This window comes from Desmodus rotundus, chromosome 2 (genome assembly GCF_022682495.2).
Source record: "Desmodus rotundus isolate HL8 chromosome 2, HLdesRot8A.1, whole genome shotgun sequence".
Classification (NCBI taxonomy): Eukaryota; Metazoa; Chordata; class Mammalia; order Chiroptera; family Phyllostomidae; genus Desmodus; species Desmodus rotundus.
Window position 1 is genome coordinate 208,306,513 of NC_071388.1, and position 19,192 is coordinate 208,325,704.

Sequence of the window (19,192 nt, forward strand, 5' to 3'; positions counted from 1 at the left end):
GGATGGCCCACACTTAACTCCACCATTCGACACTTGAGCGGTCCCCAGCAGACAGTCCGAGGGTGACAACCGCGCAGTGACAGGGACGATAGCAACAGAGCAGCAGAGCCTCAGCACTGCGGGAGCAGTGGAAGTCCAGGTCCTGCATGAGTGGGAACTGAGGAGGGGGGGTCTGCCCGGAGGGGGCGTGCCGGGCGATGGCGGCCCCACCCCATCCACCTGCCCTTCCCCCACCTCGAAGGAGACAGGACCCACAGTTACAGGCCCCTCCCAGGTCTGTGGGCCCAGGAGGCCTGAACAGGAGTAGCTCAGCCCACCACGGAGCCCATGCAGGGTCAGCTCTGAGCAGCCGTGGGGAGAGAGAAGGACACTTGTCCGCAATCTGTCCTGACACTGTGTCCACCTGGAGGCAGGGTGGCCGAACGGGACAGCTCAGCACCGAAAGCCTCCCCACCTGGGTGGCCGTCCCCAGCAGAACTGACGCGGATGTCTGACTGGAGGACACGTGTGTCAGCCCCTGACAGGGGTGACACAGGGGCTGAGCGTCCCCGAAGAGGGCTGGCCCGGGACCAGACCGGCCCCCAGAGCAGGGAACCAGAAACAGGCGCCAGTCCCTTAGTGACTCACTCTGCTACTGAGGTGACATTTCAGTTCAGTGGCACAGGGATCAACTGTGACTTCTACCCGAGCCGCCGGGAAGGAAATGGGGTTTGATTCTCCACATTTCCCCCCCCACCCCCGTGCACCCCAGGTGGGGTCGCGCTCCCGGAGTAAATATTTAACACACGCATCGGCACGGGTGTGCAGGAGCGTCTTCTAAGGATTCAGCAGCTGCAGACTCCGAAAGTCAGACGAACAGGTTTCACAACATAAGGTCTGCTTCACACTCACAGGCTCGAAGCGCCACGGCAGGGGTCTCCCGGGCGCCATCTCCAAGGTGGGCATGGGGGCAGCGAGTGGACTTGGGGAACCCTGGGCGCCCACACCCAGGAGGCAGGGAGGGGAGCACAGGACTGGTCGCCAGGGCCTGTGAAAGCTGCCCCTCCGGCCCGCTGAGGCAGCGTCTCAGCGCCCACCACCCACACGGCCCACCGTCAGCATCCCGCACGCCCACCACACGCCAGGCAAAGAAATGCAGACAACTTTAACATGCAGCGAGATTCCAAAGTACACAACAAGTCACTCAGAGAAACCGCGACCCTCCCTACAGAAAGACGGCAACCAACCGAGAACTCAGCGCAGACATGGGGACTTCCCCTCAAACCGCGAGCACGGTGCCTTTGTCACGTTCCGGAAGGTTTTTACAGCTGACCCGCCGTGGAGGTGCTCAGGGATCTAAGCGGTGCTAAGCGATCTCAGCTTTTCCAGAAGCGGTTTGCTCAGACGCACAGAGTCCCTTTAAGGGCCACCGTGGACAGGGACTCGGCCGTTTCTGAATGGAGTGAGGGATCTAGACAGATCCCTCGCAGGCGCAGAGAGCAAGGATGGAGGCCAGGGCCTGGGGTGGGACTCGGACACACAGGGCACTGTCAGTCCGATTAGGCTAGAGGAAGGAGGTCCAGGCTCGTGCCGTGACCCTGCGCCTGCAGCTGACCAGACTGTGCCATACACCTAAACTCTTGTTCAGGGGACAGATGTCACCATGTAAGTGTCTACCTCACCCAAGAGAAAGACAAGCTAGGGTCAGCTCTTCCTGCCGGGAAGGGCTCAGCCACAGGGAAGGGCTCAGGCTGCCTGGAGCCCGGTGCTCAGCGGTGAGCCTCAGACACGTGGGAGAGGGAGCCCCCAGGCCACGGTCAGGTCCTCAGTGTGGGAGGGTACCCTGGCCGGGCTGGGCAGGGAGGGTGTGCCTGAGCCAGTCTCGTGCTCTAGCTGCTGTGGGCAGAGAGCTGATCGACAGGGACAGAGGACCGGACCATGGGGCTGGGGAGGCTTGTACCGCAGCGTGGACTTGGTCTGGCTGAGCAGAGGCAATGCCGGTGGATGGAGCCACCTAGGTGGGCCGGTGGGGCAGTTCCTGGGGGCAGGCTGAATGCCCAGGGCATGGGAGTGGAGATCGGGCATGCTGGCTGGGCAGGGGAGAGGAGGCCACAGGGCAGGCAGGAGGGCCTGCAGCACAGGCGGGTGGGCTGTCTGCGGAGTGGGGAAGATCTCTGGGGAAGAAGCTGAAACCACGAGCCTTAGCTTGGCTTTTTGAGGTGAAGTGGGTTGCGGTGTGGAGAAGGGGCCGAGGGTGGATCTTCAAGGCGACGTGGAAGGTGAGGTGGAGAAGGGGAAGTGAGCTGCGTTAGGGGGTGGGTGGTGGGAATGAGAACTGAGTTAACATGAGAAAAATCCGGAACCAAAATGAGTCTGATGTGGTGTGGGATCAGGTATGTGGAGTGTGTGTGTGTGTGTGTGTGTGCGTGTGCATGTGGGAAGGATGGTAGAACGGGACACGTGGTGGAGCTGCACCCCTAGACAGGACCCTGAGGACAGCACCTGGGAGGTGCGGGGGCAGGGCCGTGGGGTACTCGGCTGGGACACGCAGAACGGAGCGGCTTGCGGCATTCACAAGCAGCCATCCAACCTTATGCTGGGTCCTGGGTCTGGAGCTCCCGAGAGACGTTTGGACTGGACACAGGACACACGAGTCCCACGTATGTCGCTGGTGACGGGAGCCCTGGGGAGGGCCGGTGCGTGTGTTCCGAGGGGAGGGGCATGAGGAGCTTTACCTTGGCCCCCAGGGGAGGAGGAGAGCCTGGGGAGCCAGACGAGAGGGGAAGTGGACCTGCCTCGGGTGTGGCCCTGGGAGAGACGGGTGGAAAGTTTCCGGAAGGCAGGCGGGGCCGGGGTTGATGATGATGACTGAGGTGTCTTTGGATTCAGCTTCTTGGACACCGGAGGGGGCGTGGGCCCATGGGACCAGAGTGAGCTCACCGGAGGAAGCCAACAAGGATAACTCTTCTTAGAAAGTGAGCTGTGAAGGGACCAGACAGCTGGGTGAGGCCTCTCTGGCATGTGGGGGTGAGGTTTTCTGAGGAAGCTCCACTCCAAAGCCAGGAGGAGGACGTGGCTGCGCTCGCCCGGGGAGAAGAACCCTCTGAAGGGGCCATCCTCGAGCGAGCCGTCTCCTCCACAGCTCAGCATGGGGGCCTTCGTGCGGGGCCTAGAAACCCAGCCTGCCTATGGCTTCTTGGGAGGCTGGGTCTCCACCCTGGACGCGCAGAATGGGAGCGAGCGCTTTCCGGAAGGATGTCACCCCACAAGGTTCTCTCAGCCATCCTCTCCAGAGCGCGGGTTGGTTTGCTCATGTTTAAAAAGCACTTTCAGCCCTGGCTGGTGCAGCTCAGTGGACTGAGCACCGGTCTGCAAACCAAAGGGTCGCAGGTTCGATTCCCGGTCAGGGCACATGCCTGGGTTATGGGCCAGGTCCCTGGTTACGGGCATGTATGAGAGGCAACCACACAATGATGTTTCTCTCCCTCTATTTCTCCCACCATTCCCTTCTCTCTCAAAATAAGTAAAATCTTCTTTTTTCAAAAAAAGCATTTTCAAGTTTCAGACCATTTACCATTTTTCCCTGGTGGAGACTTTTTAACCCCTGTTCCTCCTTCAACCAGACTTTCCAGCAATGAACATGTGGGGCCTTCGCGCCCGTGATACTTGATTCATTGCTCTCAGTTTCCCTGGTTCTGAACAAACTGTTGACCTTTGCCGCACTTCAGCGTAAGTGCCTGCAGTCAGCAAAGCAGCAGATTTCCACAGCGATTAATCACACGTCCCCAGCACTTCCTCGGTGGAACTTGCATCCTGCTTACGTGCCCACAGCCTAGCCCTGGAGAGCCTGGGGGAACAGGTCAGACCTGTTTGGCTGAACCAGAGGGCGAAGCCACCTCAGTGTCATGTGAGGTCGCGGACAATCCAGGCTGAAGCTCCTGGTACAGATGAGAAGGGTGCTGAGCCCAGGGGAACGGTCCACGCCGGAGCCAGAGTGCAGCCTGAGCCTCTTCGACCAAGGACAAGGGTCTGAGCATCACCTTCCCACAGGCGGCCTCTGCGGCTCTCTGCGGCTCTCCACGCCCCTGAACCTGGGAGGTGAACGCCGGGGAGCAGGTCCCTGACCACCCTGTCCCCTGCTGGACTCCGGGGGTCTGCGTGTGCCCAGCATGTGGCACGATCTCAGGCTTATCGAAAACTGTTGGATGAGTGAAGACAGAGTTGGGGGGAGGGGACCCCTGCCTGTTTTCCCTACAGTGGATGGACTGTATTTCTAGAACCATCTGCTTAGAGCAATCGTCCTTCCAATGGCCCACAATCAACGTGCCAAGAACTGCTTGACGATGGCCAGATCCAGAAACTGGGACAAAAGCAGACGAGCACCCCCTAGGACAACCCCAGCGCCCCGGCTGCTCTCTAGTCTCCTATCAAGGTCACCGATTCATTTAGAGAATCCCAAAGGGCATTCGACCTCAATTTGTATAATTTCCTCGCTGAAATTCAAGAGAAACGCCCTGGCTTTCCCTATTATCCCTCTGTTGCTCGGAAAAGTTAAAGTGTAAATGGCAATCCTCTTTAGAATTTAATATCTGTTCCCACACATTCTGGGTTTAATTGCTAATTGGCTCTTTAGGAAATTGAATCCCTCCATCACATTGGTTTCGCGCACCAGCGGCCTGGGAGAGCGGGCAGCGGCCCCGCGCCGCGAAGAGCACTGCGGCTCCAGCTGTGCGCACTTTATTGGAAAAGCTCCTAGCCGAGGTTTTCTTTTTAATTTTTGCTCCTGTTTTATGTTTATGTCCAAAAGCCCCGAATTGGGTCAATATACAGTGATGCAGGGATTTTGGGGGCCACACTTCTGTTCAGCTCCTTTATAGTTGCTACCGCCTTTCTTCTGGACGGCGAAGAGGCACCCGCGTTCTCGTGAAGCTGCGGTGGACGGAGGAGCCCAGGGGGCCCAGACCCGCAGAGCTGTCCAGTGGCCCTGGGGCGGGAGGCATGGCAGCCATTGTCCCTGTGATTAGCCTTTGGATTCGGGGACGTGCCTTCCACAGCTGTAGCACGATGACACTCTGTGTCCCATGGGCCCTTGGTGAGCCAGCGCTGGCTTCCTGTTCCTTTCTGGGCCGAACCTCTGTGCACACTCTGCTGTGAGGGGAAAACCCTGCCTGTTGACGGGACAGTCTGTGCCCTGTGTCACTGCTCTGCCCTCAAGCTGCCCCAGTCTCTGCTGTGCAAATACCTTGTCATCTTAGGAGTCCCCTGAGGTGTTCCCTCTGCTTTGAGTGTGTCCCTTTCTCTCCAGGAAGGACGGGCAGATACCTCCACCAAGCAAGTATCCGAACCTCTCTGGACTTTTCTGTCTCTTCCTGGACTCTGAGTGTCTCGGGGGCGGGAGCTGCCTGCTCTCGCTGTGGATCAAGCGAGCATGTTGGGCACAGCCGGTGCTCCATGTGTGGGGGACACCAAGACTCCCAGCCCTCAGCTCCCGCAGCAGTGAACCCTGACCGGGCCCCCTGGCCCCCAACCCTCCCGTTTTGGGTCCCCTGCAGCCGGGGTAGAGGGAAGGTCACTGACCTGGGCTCTGCTTGGTCCCTCTCCACTCTAGCACTTCTCCAGGCCTCAGTTTCCCCATTTGTTGTATGAGGCCCCCACACTTGCCTTCCGTGTTCTTGGTCCTCCTTTTTCCTTCAGCCGTGTTGGCAACCTCCTGTGCCAGGGGTACCTGGCCGCACCCCTCCTCTGCCCCACCTTGTAGCTTCCCTCTGTGTTGGGGGTTGTTTGCTGCTGACGGCCCCACTCAGCCATGCTGTGCATGCCCAGCTCAAGGGACCTGACGCTCATGGGCCGCCCTCGCAGGGTCCTGGGGCCCTAGGACCACCCTCCCACAGTGCTGACCAGCTCGGCTGTCCCCTTGGGCCTGCTCCCCCACCTTCCATTCCAATCTTCTCCGGGACCCCTGTTTCCTACAATGGCTCCCCCCATAGATGACCGACTCCCAGGTCTGTGGGCCCCCAGGAGGAGTGGGCATTGCTGCAGAGGAAAGGGGCAGGGGACGCCCTCCCAGGCTCGGCCACTTCCAGGCAGTCCTTGGCCACCTCCCTAAGGCGACACAGGTCCCTGACTGACCCAAACATTGTCTGTGAGCGTCAGGCTCTGGAGGTGGCACCGCTATGCCGACAGCTGGCCCCGGGGACCCCAGGATGGGTCTGTATTGTCCCTTGGTGCTCTCACCCTGGTGCATGGCACGGCTCTTCCTTTGGGTTGAAGGGGCAAGGTGACCATCACCCATCTGGCTGGCTTCTGAGCACGGCCCCGGAGAGACACCAGCAGGTCCCGCTGAGTCCCTGGGGCCCTGAACGTGACCCCGCAGTGACCGAACTGCCAGTCCAGGCCCGGCGTCACTGAAGGTCTGCATGGCGGGCAGGAGCGTTTCCACCGGGACTGCCTCGCGTTGGCGTCTCTCATTCCCTCCCCTCACGACTGAGGCTTGAGACCGGCTTACCTTACATAGCTGGGGCCCTGCGAACAAGGCGGCAGAGGTGGGAGAGGCAACCTAGGTACTGCCCCCTGCCCCCAACGGCCCGAGGCTTCTAGAAAACTGAAAAGGGAGTTCTGACCAAGATGGAGGCGGAAGTAGAAACCCTTCGCTTCCTCACACAACCGAAAGGAAGATAACAATCAATCTAAAATCAATAAACAACCAAAAGCACCAGAAAATCAAACTGCATGGAACTCGGACAACCAAGGAATTAAAGGAACAGTCAACCAGAGCAACCACACTGTTAAGACGGGTGGACAGAGAGAGGCGGCCTACCGTGCAAGCAGAGCTGGCTGGACGGGAAACTGAGACTCAGAGCTGACTGTGGACTACGGTGGGGGTGGCCACAGTGGGAGAAACCCAGTCTCACACGAGGGTCCATTGGTAAGTGGGCCAGAGACAAGCAGGTGAGCTGCACTGTTCCCTCTCTGGCCCCTCCCCCCAGGCAGCAGCACAGTGCAGCAAGGAGGGTTGCCCCGCCCCGGTGAATCCCTATGGCCCGTCCCCTTGACACTTCACAGGTGAGCAGAGACAAAGAAATATGGCCCAAATGAAAGAACAGAGCAAAACTCCAGAAAGAGAGCTAAGTGATGAGGACACAGCCAACCTATCTGATGGAGAATCTAAAGCTCTGGTGACCAAAACGCTCACAGAACTGATTGAGCTTGGTTGAAAAATGAAAGAACAAATGAAAGATACCCAAAATGAAATAAAGCAAAATATTCAGGGAACCAACAGTGATGGGAAGGAAACCAGGACTCAATGCAACGGTTTGGAACAAAAGGAAGAAATAAACATCCAACTGGAACAGAATGAAGAAACAAGAATTCACAAAAATGAGGAGAGGCTTAGGAACCTCTGGGCAACCTGAAACATTCCAGTACCCAAATCTCAGGGGCGCCAGAAGGAGAAGAGGAAGAGCAAGAAATTGAAAACTGATTTAAAAACATAATGAAGGAGAACTTCCCTAATCTGGCAAAGGAAATAGACTTCCAGGAAGTCCAGGAAGCCCAGAGACTTCCAAAGAAGCTGGACCCAAGGAAGCACACACCAAGGCACATCATCATTACATTAGCCAAGATTAAAGAGAAGGAGAGAATCTTAAAAGCAGCAAGAGAAAAGGAGACAGTTACCTACAAAGGAGTTCCCATAAGGCTGTCAGCTGATTTCTCCAAAGAGACCTTGCAGGCAAGAAGGGGCTGGCAAGAAGTATTCCAAGTCATGAAAGGCAAGGACCTATATCCAAGATTACTGTATCCAGCAAAGCTATCATTTAGAATGGAAGGGCAGATAAAGTGCTTCCCAGATAAGGTCAAGTTAAAGGAGTTCATCATCACCAAGCCCTTATTATATGAAATGTTAAAGGGACTTACCTAAGAAATTGAAAAAGATCAAAAATTTGAACAGTAACATGACAACAAATTCACAACTATCAACAAATGAACTTAAAAAAGAAAAACAATGAAAACAAAAACTAAGCAAATAACTAGAACAGGAACAGAATCAGAGAAATGGATATCACATGGAGGGTTTTCAGTGCAGGGGGAGGGAGGAATGGGGGGAAGGTACAGGGAAGAAGAAGCATAATTTGTGGGCATAAAATAGACAGGGAGAGGTCAAAAATGGTACAGGAAACAGAGAACTCAAAGAACTTATATATACAACCCATGGACATGAACTAAGCTGGGGGAATGCTGGAGGCTGGGGGTGGGTGCAGGGCAGGGGGAGATAAAAGAGGAGAAATTGGGAAAACTGTAATAGCATAATCAATAAAATATACTTTAAAAAAAAGTAAAATTGAAAAGGGAAAAAGTACCTATTTGAAACCTAACTCTCTGTGTGACAGATTTCATTAGAGGAGACTGGGGCGGAGCCAGTACAGGCGGGCGGGGCTTGGGGGACCCCGTTTCTCAGGCTTATGTCTTCCTGTCTGCACAAGCCAGGGGAGAACCTCACAGACCAGGCTGTGGCTGTCCCCTGAGCCCAGCCTGGGAGCTCCCACACGCGGACTCTCTTCCAAGAAAGCTCTGGTCGTCAAATGCTTTTTTAAAAGTTGGTGCTCCAATGTCCATAACGCAGAATTGACCGTTTGGGGGTGCACAGCTCAGTGGCATGTAAGTACATTCACGATGTTGTGCCACCATCAGCACTGTCACCTCCAGAACATTCTCGTCGTCCCAAACTGACGCTCTGTCCCCATCAAACACTCCATGCCCGCCCCCTCCTCCAGTCCCCGGCTGCCACCATCTCCTCTCCATCTCTGTGAGCCTGACAACGCTGGGTCCCTCCCGCAAGTGGGATCACACGGTGTTTGTCCTTCTGGGACTGGCTCGCGTCACGGCTCACATGGCCCCGAGGGTCACCCGTGCCGTAGCCTGTGTCAGGGGACCGTGCGCTGTTACCCCTTCGGCAGCGGATGGGCACCCAGGCTGCCCCTGCGGTTCAGCTGCTGTGAGTGACGCTGCTGTGGACTTGGGGCACAAGGATCCCCTCGACACTTGACTTTGGGGTCCACACCCAGAAGCGGCACTGCTGGATCGTACGGGCGTTCTGTGTTTATTTTTTTGAGAAATTGTCATACTGTGTTCACAGCTGACATATCCGTTTCCATGGAGAAAGGCGGGCCCGTGCCATTTGGGGAATTCTGATCAGCCCACCACCGGCGTGCGCTGGTGCGTTCCTCCACATTGCAACGTGGGAAACAATGATTTCGCTCCCACAAGCAGGCCCTGGCGCCACCAGGTCGCAACGTTTGCACCGGGCGAGACAGAGGGAGCCGTGGGAGCTCTTCCCGCACCCTTCCTTCCGGGGAGAGGGACCCAGGAGAAGGAAGCAGGTTTGAGAAGGGGCGACCGTGGAAATCATGGCCCTCTTTTCATGAGGCTTAGCCTTTTAAAAATCAAATCACTTTCTCATCAGTAATCATTCACCCGGAACAGGATTCGCAGGGATGAAAGGGGCTGCGAGGGAAAGAAGCTTCCTCCCCCCTCAGCCCTGGCGTCCTCTGCCCAGAGGTGGCCATGGGGCCGGAGTCTCGTGTCCCGGGCAGGTCCCTGCGCATTCGGGCGGGAACATTCGGGTCCTCGCCTCCTTGACTTCCCTTTTAATCGTGCACACAGCACCCCGCCACGTACCTGCCCCGGCCTCCCTGCCCCTCCCCGCGAGCTCTGAGACTTGTTTACTGCGGCTCATAAAGAGCTGCCGCGCCCGTGCAGCAGCTGCATAGACTGCCGCGATTTATGCGTCGCTGTAAAGGGAGGTTATTCTTTAAATATTGCGTTTCTGACTTAAATGAGGGCTCAGGCTGTATCTGCCGGAAGCCTCTGGGAAGGAGCTGAATGGCTCAAAGCAGGTGCCGGGAAGGCCTCTCAAGGCAGGATTGCCATGAAATGCAGTTTAAAACATGTTTTATTGGAACCTAATTTAATGCAGAAAAGCACGCACACCGCGATGCAGAGCTCCGAACTTCCACAGATGGTGCCCGCCGTGCAGGCAGCACCAAGCAGGAACTCGGGGCGCCTCGGCAGCCAACGCCAGGCCCCTTTCCGGGCAGGAGAGGCTTCTGCCCAGGTTTGTGTCTGAAAAAACCGAGGTGCTAATGCTGAGGCGGGCTTGCTGGTTCCCAAGGCATTTGGGGAGACCTAGACGTGTCCCCACTGGATGGCATTGCCCTGGGACTGCAGGGCCAGGACCCCAGGGCACTGGCGATGGGGGAGGAGAAAGGGCCCCGCACTCTGCTGAGACCACAGTCCTGGGGTGCAGGTTCTGCCCCAGCTCCAGGCCTCCGGCTGTGTGACCTCAAGGCCATTACTTAACTGTCCAGCCTCCTTGTTCCCACCTATAAAACGAGGTGGCCACGGGTGGCCAAATGGCTGGGGGCAGGCACAGAGCGGGGACACGGGGTGATGCTCACCTGGAGGCCCGCCCTGCACAAACATCCAGGCCAGACTTTCTGGTCATCACTGCGCTTGGTCCTGCACCTCCTGACTGCCCCCACCCTGGTGAGGGTGGGTCTGCCCATGAAGACAGAGAGAACTGCAGAAGGGGTGCCGGTTGTGCTGCCAGGGGGCCGGGGCTGCCTGGCTGGGGGCAGGGCTGAGGGGTGCTGGCCTCCTGGGGGTGACCCCGAACAGGCCCAGAGAGGGGAGGCATGGACGCATCTCAGGCCCTCGGACCTGTAGCCCAACTCCTCCAGTTGGGTGCTCACAGTGGGCGGGGCCTCCTCGTCCCTGCAGGGCTGGACAAGGTGGGACGGGAAGTTTTAATGAGGCCCCGCCCCGAGCCCAGAACTGCAGGCTGTCTGGCCTCATCCTCACTGTCTTCAGCGGAGTCTCATTCCCAGTTTGCCCCCCATGGGCTCCTGCCATGTCCTGGCCGGAGGACGGTGCTGCCCCTCCCCAGCTGCGGGTCTCACCCATTGTCTCTGGGCCCTAGAAAGCGGTTCTTCAGCTCTTTTCTCCTGGGGTGGGGCTGGGAGGTCTGCAATCCCCCAGGAGAAGCAAAGCAACATCAGAGCTCACTCTGAGCCCCGGTCAACACAGGCTGTGCAGCCTTCCACCCGGTGTTGCAAAACAGACAGGGTTTGGCCTGGACCGTGCTGGGAGCTCTTGGGGCCGCCAGCTCACTGTTGTTTGACAGACGGACGAAGCGTGTGTCTGGCCAGACCTAGCCGTGGAGGGTCTAGGCCTGCGGAGTCGCCCCTCAGGCCCCGCTCAGCGTCACCGGGGCTGTGCTGCTGGCCTGTGGCTGGAACCTCAGTGGGGCGACTGGCCAGAACAGCTGCCTGGGGTGTGTGGCCTGGGCTCCCTCAGAGCACGGTGGCAATGCGGGGGAGGGGGTGGGAGAGAGGAAAGGAGAGAGCATCGTAATTGATGGTAATCATGGTTATTATCTGGGGTGTCTTAACCTTTGTGCTCTTTTCAATTGGTTCTGAACTTGGGTGGGAACAAGGGGCTCTTAGCCTCTCAAAGACCCCAACATGCAGAGCAGGAACCTTGAGAAATAAGAGGACAGTGGGGCAGATGCGCAAGGGGAGGGCTCTGAGGGGAGGGTGTGTGGCTCAGGCCCTGGGCTTAGAAGACACGCAGCACGTGCCGACCTTGGCGGTTTGCTAGGTGGCTACAGGGTGAGGCTTGGTCTGCCACCGCCTGGGCGAGGGGCTTCGAGGTCAGACCACACCATGTTTTCACGCTGTGGGCTTCACCCACAGGCGAGGACAGTCCAGAGCGGCAGGGTACACACACGGCACCCCCCAAAGATACGCTGGCCTCCACGGGGAAGCCCTGGGCTGTGCCTCAGCGAGCCACACGTGGCCCGCCCTCCCCTGCCCTGCAGCCCGGCTCTGCCTCGGGGCCCCTCCATGGAGCGGGGCCAAGGCAAGGGCTCAGTCCGAGGGGAAGGAGGCTTCCTCATCCACGGCCTCTGGGCCGCAGGTAGAGAGAACGGTTTGCAGCTTTTACGAGATGTTTCCCTGGTAGGTCTGTGGGCAGCTGAGGTCCTCGTGTGGTTCAGAGAAGCAGGCGCGTGCCGGCTGGACGCAGTATGTGCCAGGACGGCGGACAAGACCGCCTGCCCCCAAGGCCGGGAGCCGAGGGCGGAGACAGCAGCCCTGGGCCCCGTGGTCTGTCCCTGGCTCAGGGGTCCTGCGGCCGCAGGCTCGCTCTGGACTTGCCCACAGCACCTGCTCCTGCAGCCCGGCGTCTGCAGCTGCCCCTCCTCCGTGGTTTTGCTCTCTGGCTCAGTCACCCATGGTCACCGTGGTCCAAAACATTGGATGGAAAAGCTAGAAATCGATGATGTATCGGTTTCAGTCGTGCAGCGTTCCGAGCAGCGCGATAGAATCTCGATGTCCACCATCCTTTCCAGGGCGCGGCTTGGCCTTTGCCCAGCGTCTCTGCGGCGTGGACGCTGTCTGCCCTCTGCTCACTCCGTGGCCGTCTCAGCCATCAGACCAGCCGCCGCGGCGTGGCGGTGCCTGCGTTCACATCGACGTTATTCTACTTCACAATGGCCCCGGAGCGCAGGAGGGGGAGCTGGCAATTCGGATTCCCCGGAGAGAAGCCGTGAATTCTTCTGGGAAGCGTGACGGTGGACTCTCTGACTTGAGGGACAACAAACATCGCATGCTGAGGGTTCTCCCAGGAACGGGTGTTCTTCCGTCAAATCGTGAAGAAGACAACGGAGCTCACGTGGATGCGGCTCCTATGGCACCCACCTCGTACCTCGTGGGCACCAGCCAGCACCTGACGACCAAGAGGCTGAGGACAGGATGGTGAGGCACTTTGGGGGAGGAGGAGAGACCACGGCCGCACAACTTCGGCTGCAGCCCGTCCCTGTGCTGGTTCTGTTCAGTTACTGTTACTCTCACGGTGCCCAGTTCATAGGTTGAGCTTCATCGTAGGTGCATACGGATAGAAAACAGGGTACTGTAGGGCTCGGTACTCTCCGCGGTTTCAGCGTCCACTGCGGGTCCTGGAAGGTCTTCCCTGCAGATAAGGAGGGGCGGCTCTGGAAAGTGGGTTCATCCATGGAAGGGCGGAGGCGTCCCACAAACACACAGACACGGGGACCAGAGCCTGGTCACAGGGAGGGGGCAGACCTGCCTCTGCCGTGTGACCCTGCAGCGCAGCCGGATCCTGGCCAATCGATGAGAAGTCACTCTCTAGCTTGGCGGGTGGCAGATGGTTGTCTGCAGGAAACAGTGAAAGCCAGCAGCAAGCTGGGAGGGGAAGGTGACCAGCAGGTGACACAGGAAACCCAGGTGGACATCGGGAGGAGCAGGAAGCCTCAGGTGGGCTTGGGGGCCCATTGGACTGGGACAGAGGCTGTCTGGTATGCGGGGCTGGAGTTCAGGGCCGAGGCCGGGTGTTGGCACTGATTTCTGAATCATATGAGGTGATGATGTTAACGCCCCCACCCCACTCTCCAGGGGTGAGAGGGCGAAGGTCAAAGGCAGAGCCCTAGTCACCCCAGATTTAAGTGCAGTCTGGGGAGGAGGGGCCAGTAAAGAAAGACTTAAGGGCAGGTGTGGGAGGGACGGTGGCATGTCCCCCGCCCCAGCATCTCCCATGTTGCTCGGGAAATGGGGCTGCTGTTCTAGAAACTGCATGTTTCAGCACCTCCCAGCTGACCCTGGGGCCATCGGGAGGAGCCCCTCTCCCCTCTGCAACGCCTTTTCCAGCATTTTCTCTGCTGGTCCGTGACCAGCCCGTGACAACCCCTACATGCCCAGGAGCCCTGCTTCCCTGTGACCCACCCTCAGCTTTTGGTAAAATTTTTTTATTTCTTTTTGTCAGAAGCCTGGCATTCCTTGAGCTGTTCATAACATCTGAGGGAAGGATCTCAGCTGCACTCTGCATGCTATAATTAGGTTCTGGGCAGTTCTAGAAAAGAAATAACCACATTTTCCCAAACCCCTTACAAAATTTCCTGGGAAAATGTGAGTTTCTTTGGAAGCCAGAGCATCCACCCTATGTGAGAGTGAGTCTAGGGGGTGGGGGGCCTTCCCAGGTCGCTTCTGCCTGCGCATCCCAGCCTGGTGGCCCAGGAGCATTCTGGGGCCCGGGCCTTGACCATGGGCGGGACCAGCAACCAGCCAGACTCCAGCTGGGTGGTGGGCAGCCCTGAGGGTGGGGCTGACGCCATTCTGCACCTCCTTTCTCGCCTGTGTGGTCCTGTTTCTGCATCTGCTCAGACGCGGCGTATAGAGCCACAGAAGTGGGACCCCCATCCTGGCAGTCTCTGGATGACCAGCCGCCCCCGACTTCTGGTGCAGCCAGCTTGCTAGCCCGCCATGCCAAGGGGTGGCTCCTCATTCTCCAGGTTGAGGTGGCAGTGGCCACGTGCAGCCCCAGACTCACTGCCGAAAGGGACCATCATCAGAACTCGCCCTGCACCCTGACAGTGGGGAGCATCCTGGAGCCCAGGGCCAGAGGCCGGCTCTGGAGACCCTGAAGTTGGCCTTCCCCCCAACCCCAGCCTCCACCCCCCTGGGGCTCCCCTTCTGCTCCATCTCCTGCAGCCCCAGCTGGTGCCATGCTGGTGCCGAGGGGGACTTCCGGAGTGTCTGGCCTCCTACTCGCCTCAAGGGGAGACTAGACTCGTGCAGGCTTGCCAGGCTGGCCCACAGCACCCGGAAGGCTGTGCTGGGGTCTCTGCTGGATCTGGCATGGCAAAGTATGACACTGTGGGGCCCTCAGGGACACCTGAAGAGAATCAGCAGCCCCAGGGGAAATGCCGAAGGTCAAAGCCGTGTGGTCTAGCCAGACTGGGGGCCCTGCAGCCAGACTTTTCCGGCCGCAGATGAAGCTGCTGTTCTGGTGGAGCTCAGGTCGGACACCCCCAAACAGCAGACGGCGCCACCCTGGGGAAGCACAGTGCCAGGTGTGGGAAGGGGGGCCGGGTTGCTGCTGGCCCTGGAGGTGCAGTTGAGAGAGCAGCTCAGCGTGGCCCCCTGAGCGGGGCAGGTGGAGCCAGACCATGAAGAAGGGACAGTGGGCACCACGTAGAGGTCTGGGCCTGGGGGACGGCAGGGGCAGAGGCCCTCGGGCAGGGACACACTTGCTGGGTCGGTGGCACAGGGGTGGAGCAATGGCTGTCTGGTCTGTGGGACTGGGCGGGCAGCATGGCTGTGGCAGACGGTGGTGTGGGAAGAGGGAGGAGGCTTCTGGGTCAGGGCCAGACCCCAGGGCCCCGGCGTCCTGGGAGGAGAACTGAGAAGTCCCTCCACGCGTGAAGGACAGCGCCCAGGGCTGTGCAGGGAGCGTGGCTGGCCGGACTCCGTCCCACAGAGACCTGCTGGCCACCGTGCGGGGACAGACTGTGGCCGGTTGGAGGCCCCGCGCAGCCAGCCTTTCTGCTCCTTCCTCCGACCTGGCTGGCCTTTCCCCCTGCCAGGGCATTGGAAACACCAGAGCTGTCCGGCCAGCAAACCCTGGGCGGCCCAGCTGGGTGTGACAGTGTGGGCGTGACACTGGGCCCGGATCGGGAGAGATCAGCTGCGTGTGAAGTGTGGACAGGACCCACCCCTCCTTTGCCGCATCTCGCAGCAGCAGCAGAAACAAATGCGTGTGACCCGTGTCCTACCTAGAACGGCGAGACTGTCCACAACGGTGACCCGTTAGTTCAAAGTGCCTCTCGTGGCGACACATCCGCCCCACGCTGACTAGACAAAACAGGCGCACGTCCCTCCACACCAACTCCATGTAGCCCGCAGCGCGGCTGCTTCACTCCGGTGTGAGCTCCTTGAGGGGAGGGCCTGCTCCCCACAATGGTCCTGGCTGACGAGGCCACGCCTGGCGGTTTGGGGCAGGAGCTGGGAGCGGGTTTGGTCCGCAGGCCGTGGAGCAGGCAGCTGCCTCCCCCGTCACCCCCAGGCGCAGAGAGGCACGGTCTGAGCGGCATCTGCCTCTCGGACGCACGTTAGTGACGGGCACCTCGGTGGCTCCGCCGCTCCATGGGGTGCTCTCCTGTACCCCCAGCCAGTCCCCAGCACCCGGACCTCGGGCGTCACCGGGAAGGGGCGTGGGCTGCCCTGCCCGTCATGGATCCGTCTAGGAACGGCGGGTCTCTCCGCTCGGCCTGGGCCTCCATCCCTGCAGCCTGGGTTGGGTGACACGAGACACTCCCCACTTCCCTCATTCAGCCAACGACGTTAACGTGTCCATTTAAAAACAGGCGTGACGCCAAGTCCCCATGCTTGGGCCGGTCCGGTGTTCACGCACCACTCTGCTCTGCAGGAGGGGCCAGACCCATTACACGTCTTACTGATTGAGTGCCCATTAATTAATTAGCCCCCCTCCTTTAATGAGTCCCTACTATGTCTGAGCCCATGGTGGGTGCTGGGGACACAGGTGGACGAACCACAGGCAGTCAATATCAGTTTGGGGGCTGACAGCAAATTCTTCCACGGAACAAGGAATAAGCAAGCAAGCTCTTCGCACGCACTGCCGCACTGCCGCGAGAACAGTGACTTGAAGCAAGGTTCGAAGGAAACGCTGCCACAGCGAGAATCAAGTCCTGGTGGCCATGGGGACCGGCCCACCTCGGCCAGGACTGAGCCCTGCCCACTTCCCCGTGCACACACTGGGTGTCTGCCGACAGGTCGGTGCGTGATGGCGAGGATTAAACGGCAGCTGACGTACAGACCCATACACTGCGTACACAGAAGACTGTGGAGAAACAGCCTCCCGCTGACCCAGAATGTTCCGTCTGAAACGTCAGGAACCCGCCAGGGTACAGGTGGCCTGCAGGCTCCAGTGCAGCACCCTGGCACCTGAGTCTGTGCTCCAGGGTCGTCCCAGCAGAGAGGGGCCCCTGCGGCCCCGCCACTGAGCTTGGCCGGTGGTCCGGGCTCCTTGCGGCCCAGCGCAGAGGGACCACGCAGGGAGAACCCTGTTCTGGCCTTTCTCCCAGAGCCCGGCCTGCTGCAGCCACCCGGCCGCTTCCAAGGGGCGTCCCATCTGCTCCCCGACTGTCACCCTCCCGCCAGCCCCACTCCTTCCTGGACCGCGCTGGTCGGCACTCACTCCACCCTCACACTCAGCTCCTTCCAAGTTACCCTTTCCTCTCCTGGACATGTTGGCACGTGTGCAAAATAGCGGAGCAGTTTTCAACCAGTTCCACAGAGGGTCTGAGTCACGCTCCGTCTTTGCCTCGGAACGCCCGAGGGAAGCTTCACGTGCAGAGACTGAAGTCATCTGTCACCAGCAGGGACACTTTTGGGACGGGAGAGGCCAAGCTCGGCTGCTCGGGAGGCAGGTGTCCCTGGGAGGCCAGCCGGGCCCCAACAGCGCCTGCTGGCCCAGAGCCAGGGGGAGCGGGACCCCACGGGTCTGGGCCATGCGCCCTGCAGGGCTTGGTCCCCGGCTGTGCCAGCACTGGGGACTTGGCTGAGAAAAGCCACCCACAGCCGAAGCAGAAAGCACTCCACTCCCGTTTGGTTGAGCAGATGTGACACTATTTTTATAGAGCACTTATTTTACTCAAACATTAAAAAAAGATTTTCCTTTCGTATTGCATATTTTTAAAACTTCCGATTTTCCTGCTGCCTCAACACCCCACCGTCTGTCAGCACCCCGCCCAGGGGACCGGGCGATCGGTGAGGCCGTCCGCCCACAAGTCCCCCTCACCCCACCCCCGACTGTGACCTAGTGACACCCAAGTGCCAGCCAAGTCCCTCACATCTGTTGTGTCTCCTCCCGACCCCAACGAAGGCCCTTGCCTGGTCCTTGCTCTCTCGGCCCCCACCTGCCAGGGTGAGCCAGCTCCCCGGGCATCCCCCCACGTGGCCCCACCTCTGGGACCCGTGAACATAAGAAGCCCCTCAATTCCTTCCGTTTCTCTGGGTGCAGCATCTGCAGCTATGTTGGAACTTGCCTCGAAGACCCCACAAGGGGACTTGCTCCCGAGTCTACAGCTCGTCATTGCGCGCTTCCTCCTGGCCACGTGCCGTGGTGGAGACTCGAAGCCTGGCCGGTATGGTTTTTAATCTCTTGCTGTGATGTTCACCTACGGGGTGAGCTCAGAAAGTCACCCGTGGCTCCTGTAGGCCGGCCACTCTGACCCCTTTCCACCCCTCCAGCTTGCTTTCCTGGGCTCTCTGGCCTGGAGGGCTGGGACCGAGTTCCCCGGTTCCCTGTGTGGGGGGTGCTGAGGCTACCCGGGCCCTCCAGCGGGTGTGTCGTGGAAGACGGGCAGGCGCAAGCACCTGCACTGGCTCCCAACACCTGTGGCCAAGCATCTCGTGTCCAGTCACCAGCATCCTGGACTGGAGGAGGTGGGTGTCACCTCAGCTCCTTGTTGCCTGTGCCGCTTCCGTCAGGGACTTCCTTCTGCTTTTCAGCGGAGAACCGCTTCCCACTGGATGCAAACTCTCATTTGCACATAGCCTGGGGATTGACAGCTCCCCATCTTCCTCAGGTGGGGAGGGGCGCAGGCGGATGTGAACACTTCAGCTCTAGGCCAATGGTTTGCAGGCACCAGGGCCTGGTCTGCTTTCCCCTCGCTTGAGCTAAACCGGAAATGGCGTTTCCAGTTGTGCACACTTATAGTAAAATAACACCCCCTAAATGTCTGCCTGTGGAGGATGGCATAACGACCACCCACACTTGGATGTCTGGAGCCCCTCCCTAGGTCCTCCCCAGGACAGTGCCAGGTCATTCATGGCCTGGAACCAGGAGGGTCAGGCGCTGGGAGCAGAGAGGACCGGGACATGCCCCGGATACCCGGGAGGGCAGGACACAACCAGGAAGCTGCATCCCGGTGGAAGGGAAGGAAGCCTCCACCTAAGGCGGGCCTCACTCTCTGGAGGATGGGGACCCACCTGAGCCCCCCAGCCCTGCTGGGCATCACAGGGGGTCCTCCCGGTGCTGTCCGCCATTACCCCCGGGATGCCGTCACTCAGAGCCCACCTCGCCAATCTCTGACCTCTAGACTCTCAGACCAACAGAGCGGAGCCATGGGGCAGTCCCTGGAGGGAGTTAGCCTCTGCTTGTGTCTGGAGGCTCATGGGCCCACATGGTGCGTCCACTTGGCGAGCAGCTATGCACCACCACTGAGAATCTTCTGGAGACGCAGCCCCTTGTTGTGAGCGGTTGAGCTTTGCAGGGTTTTGCCAGCTCCCGAACAAGCGGGCACCTCCACTCGGAACTCGCTTCTCTTTGTTGTTCTTTA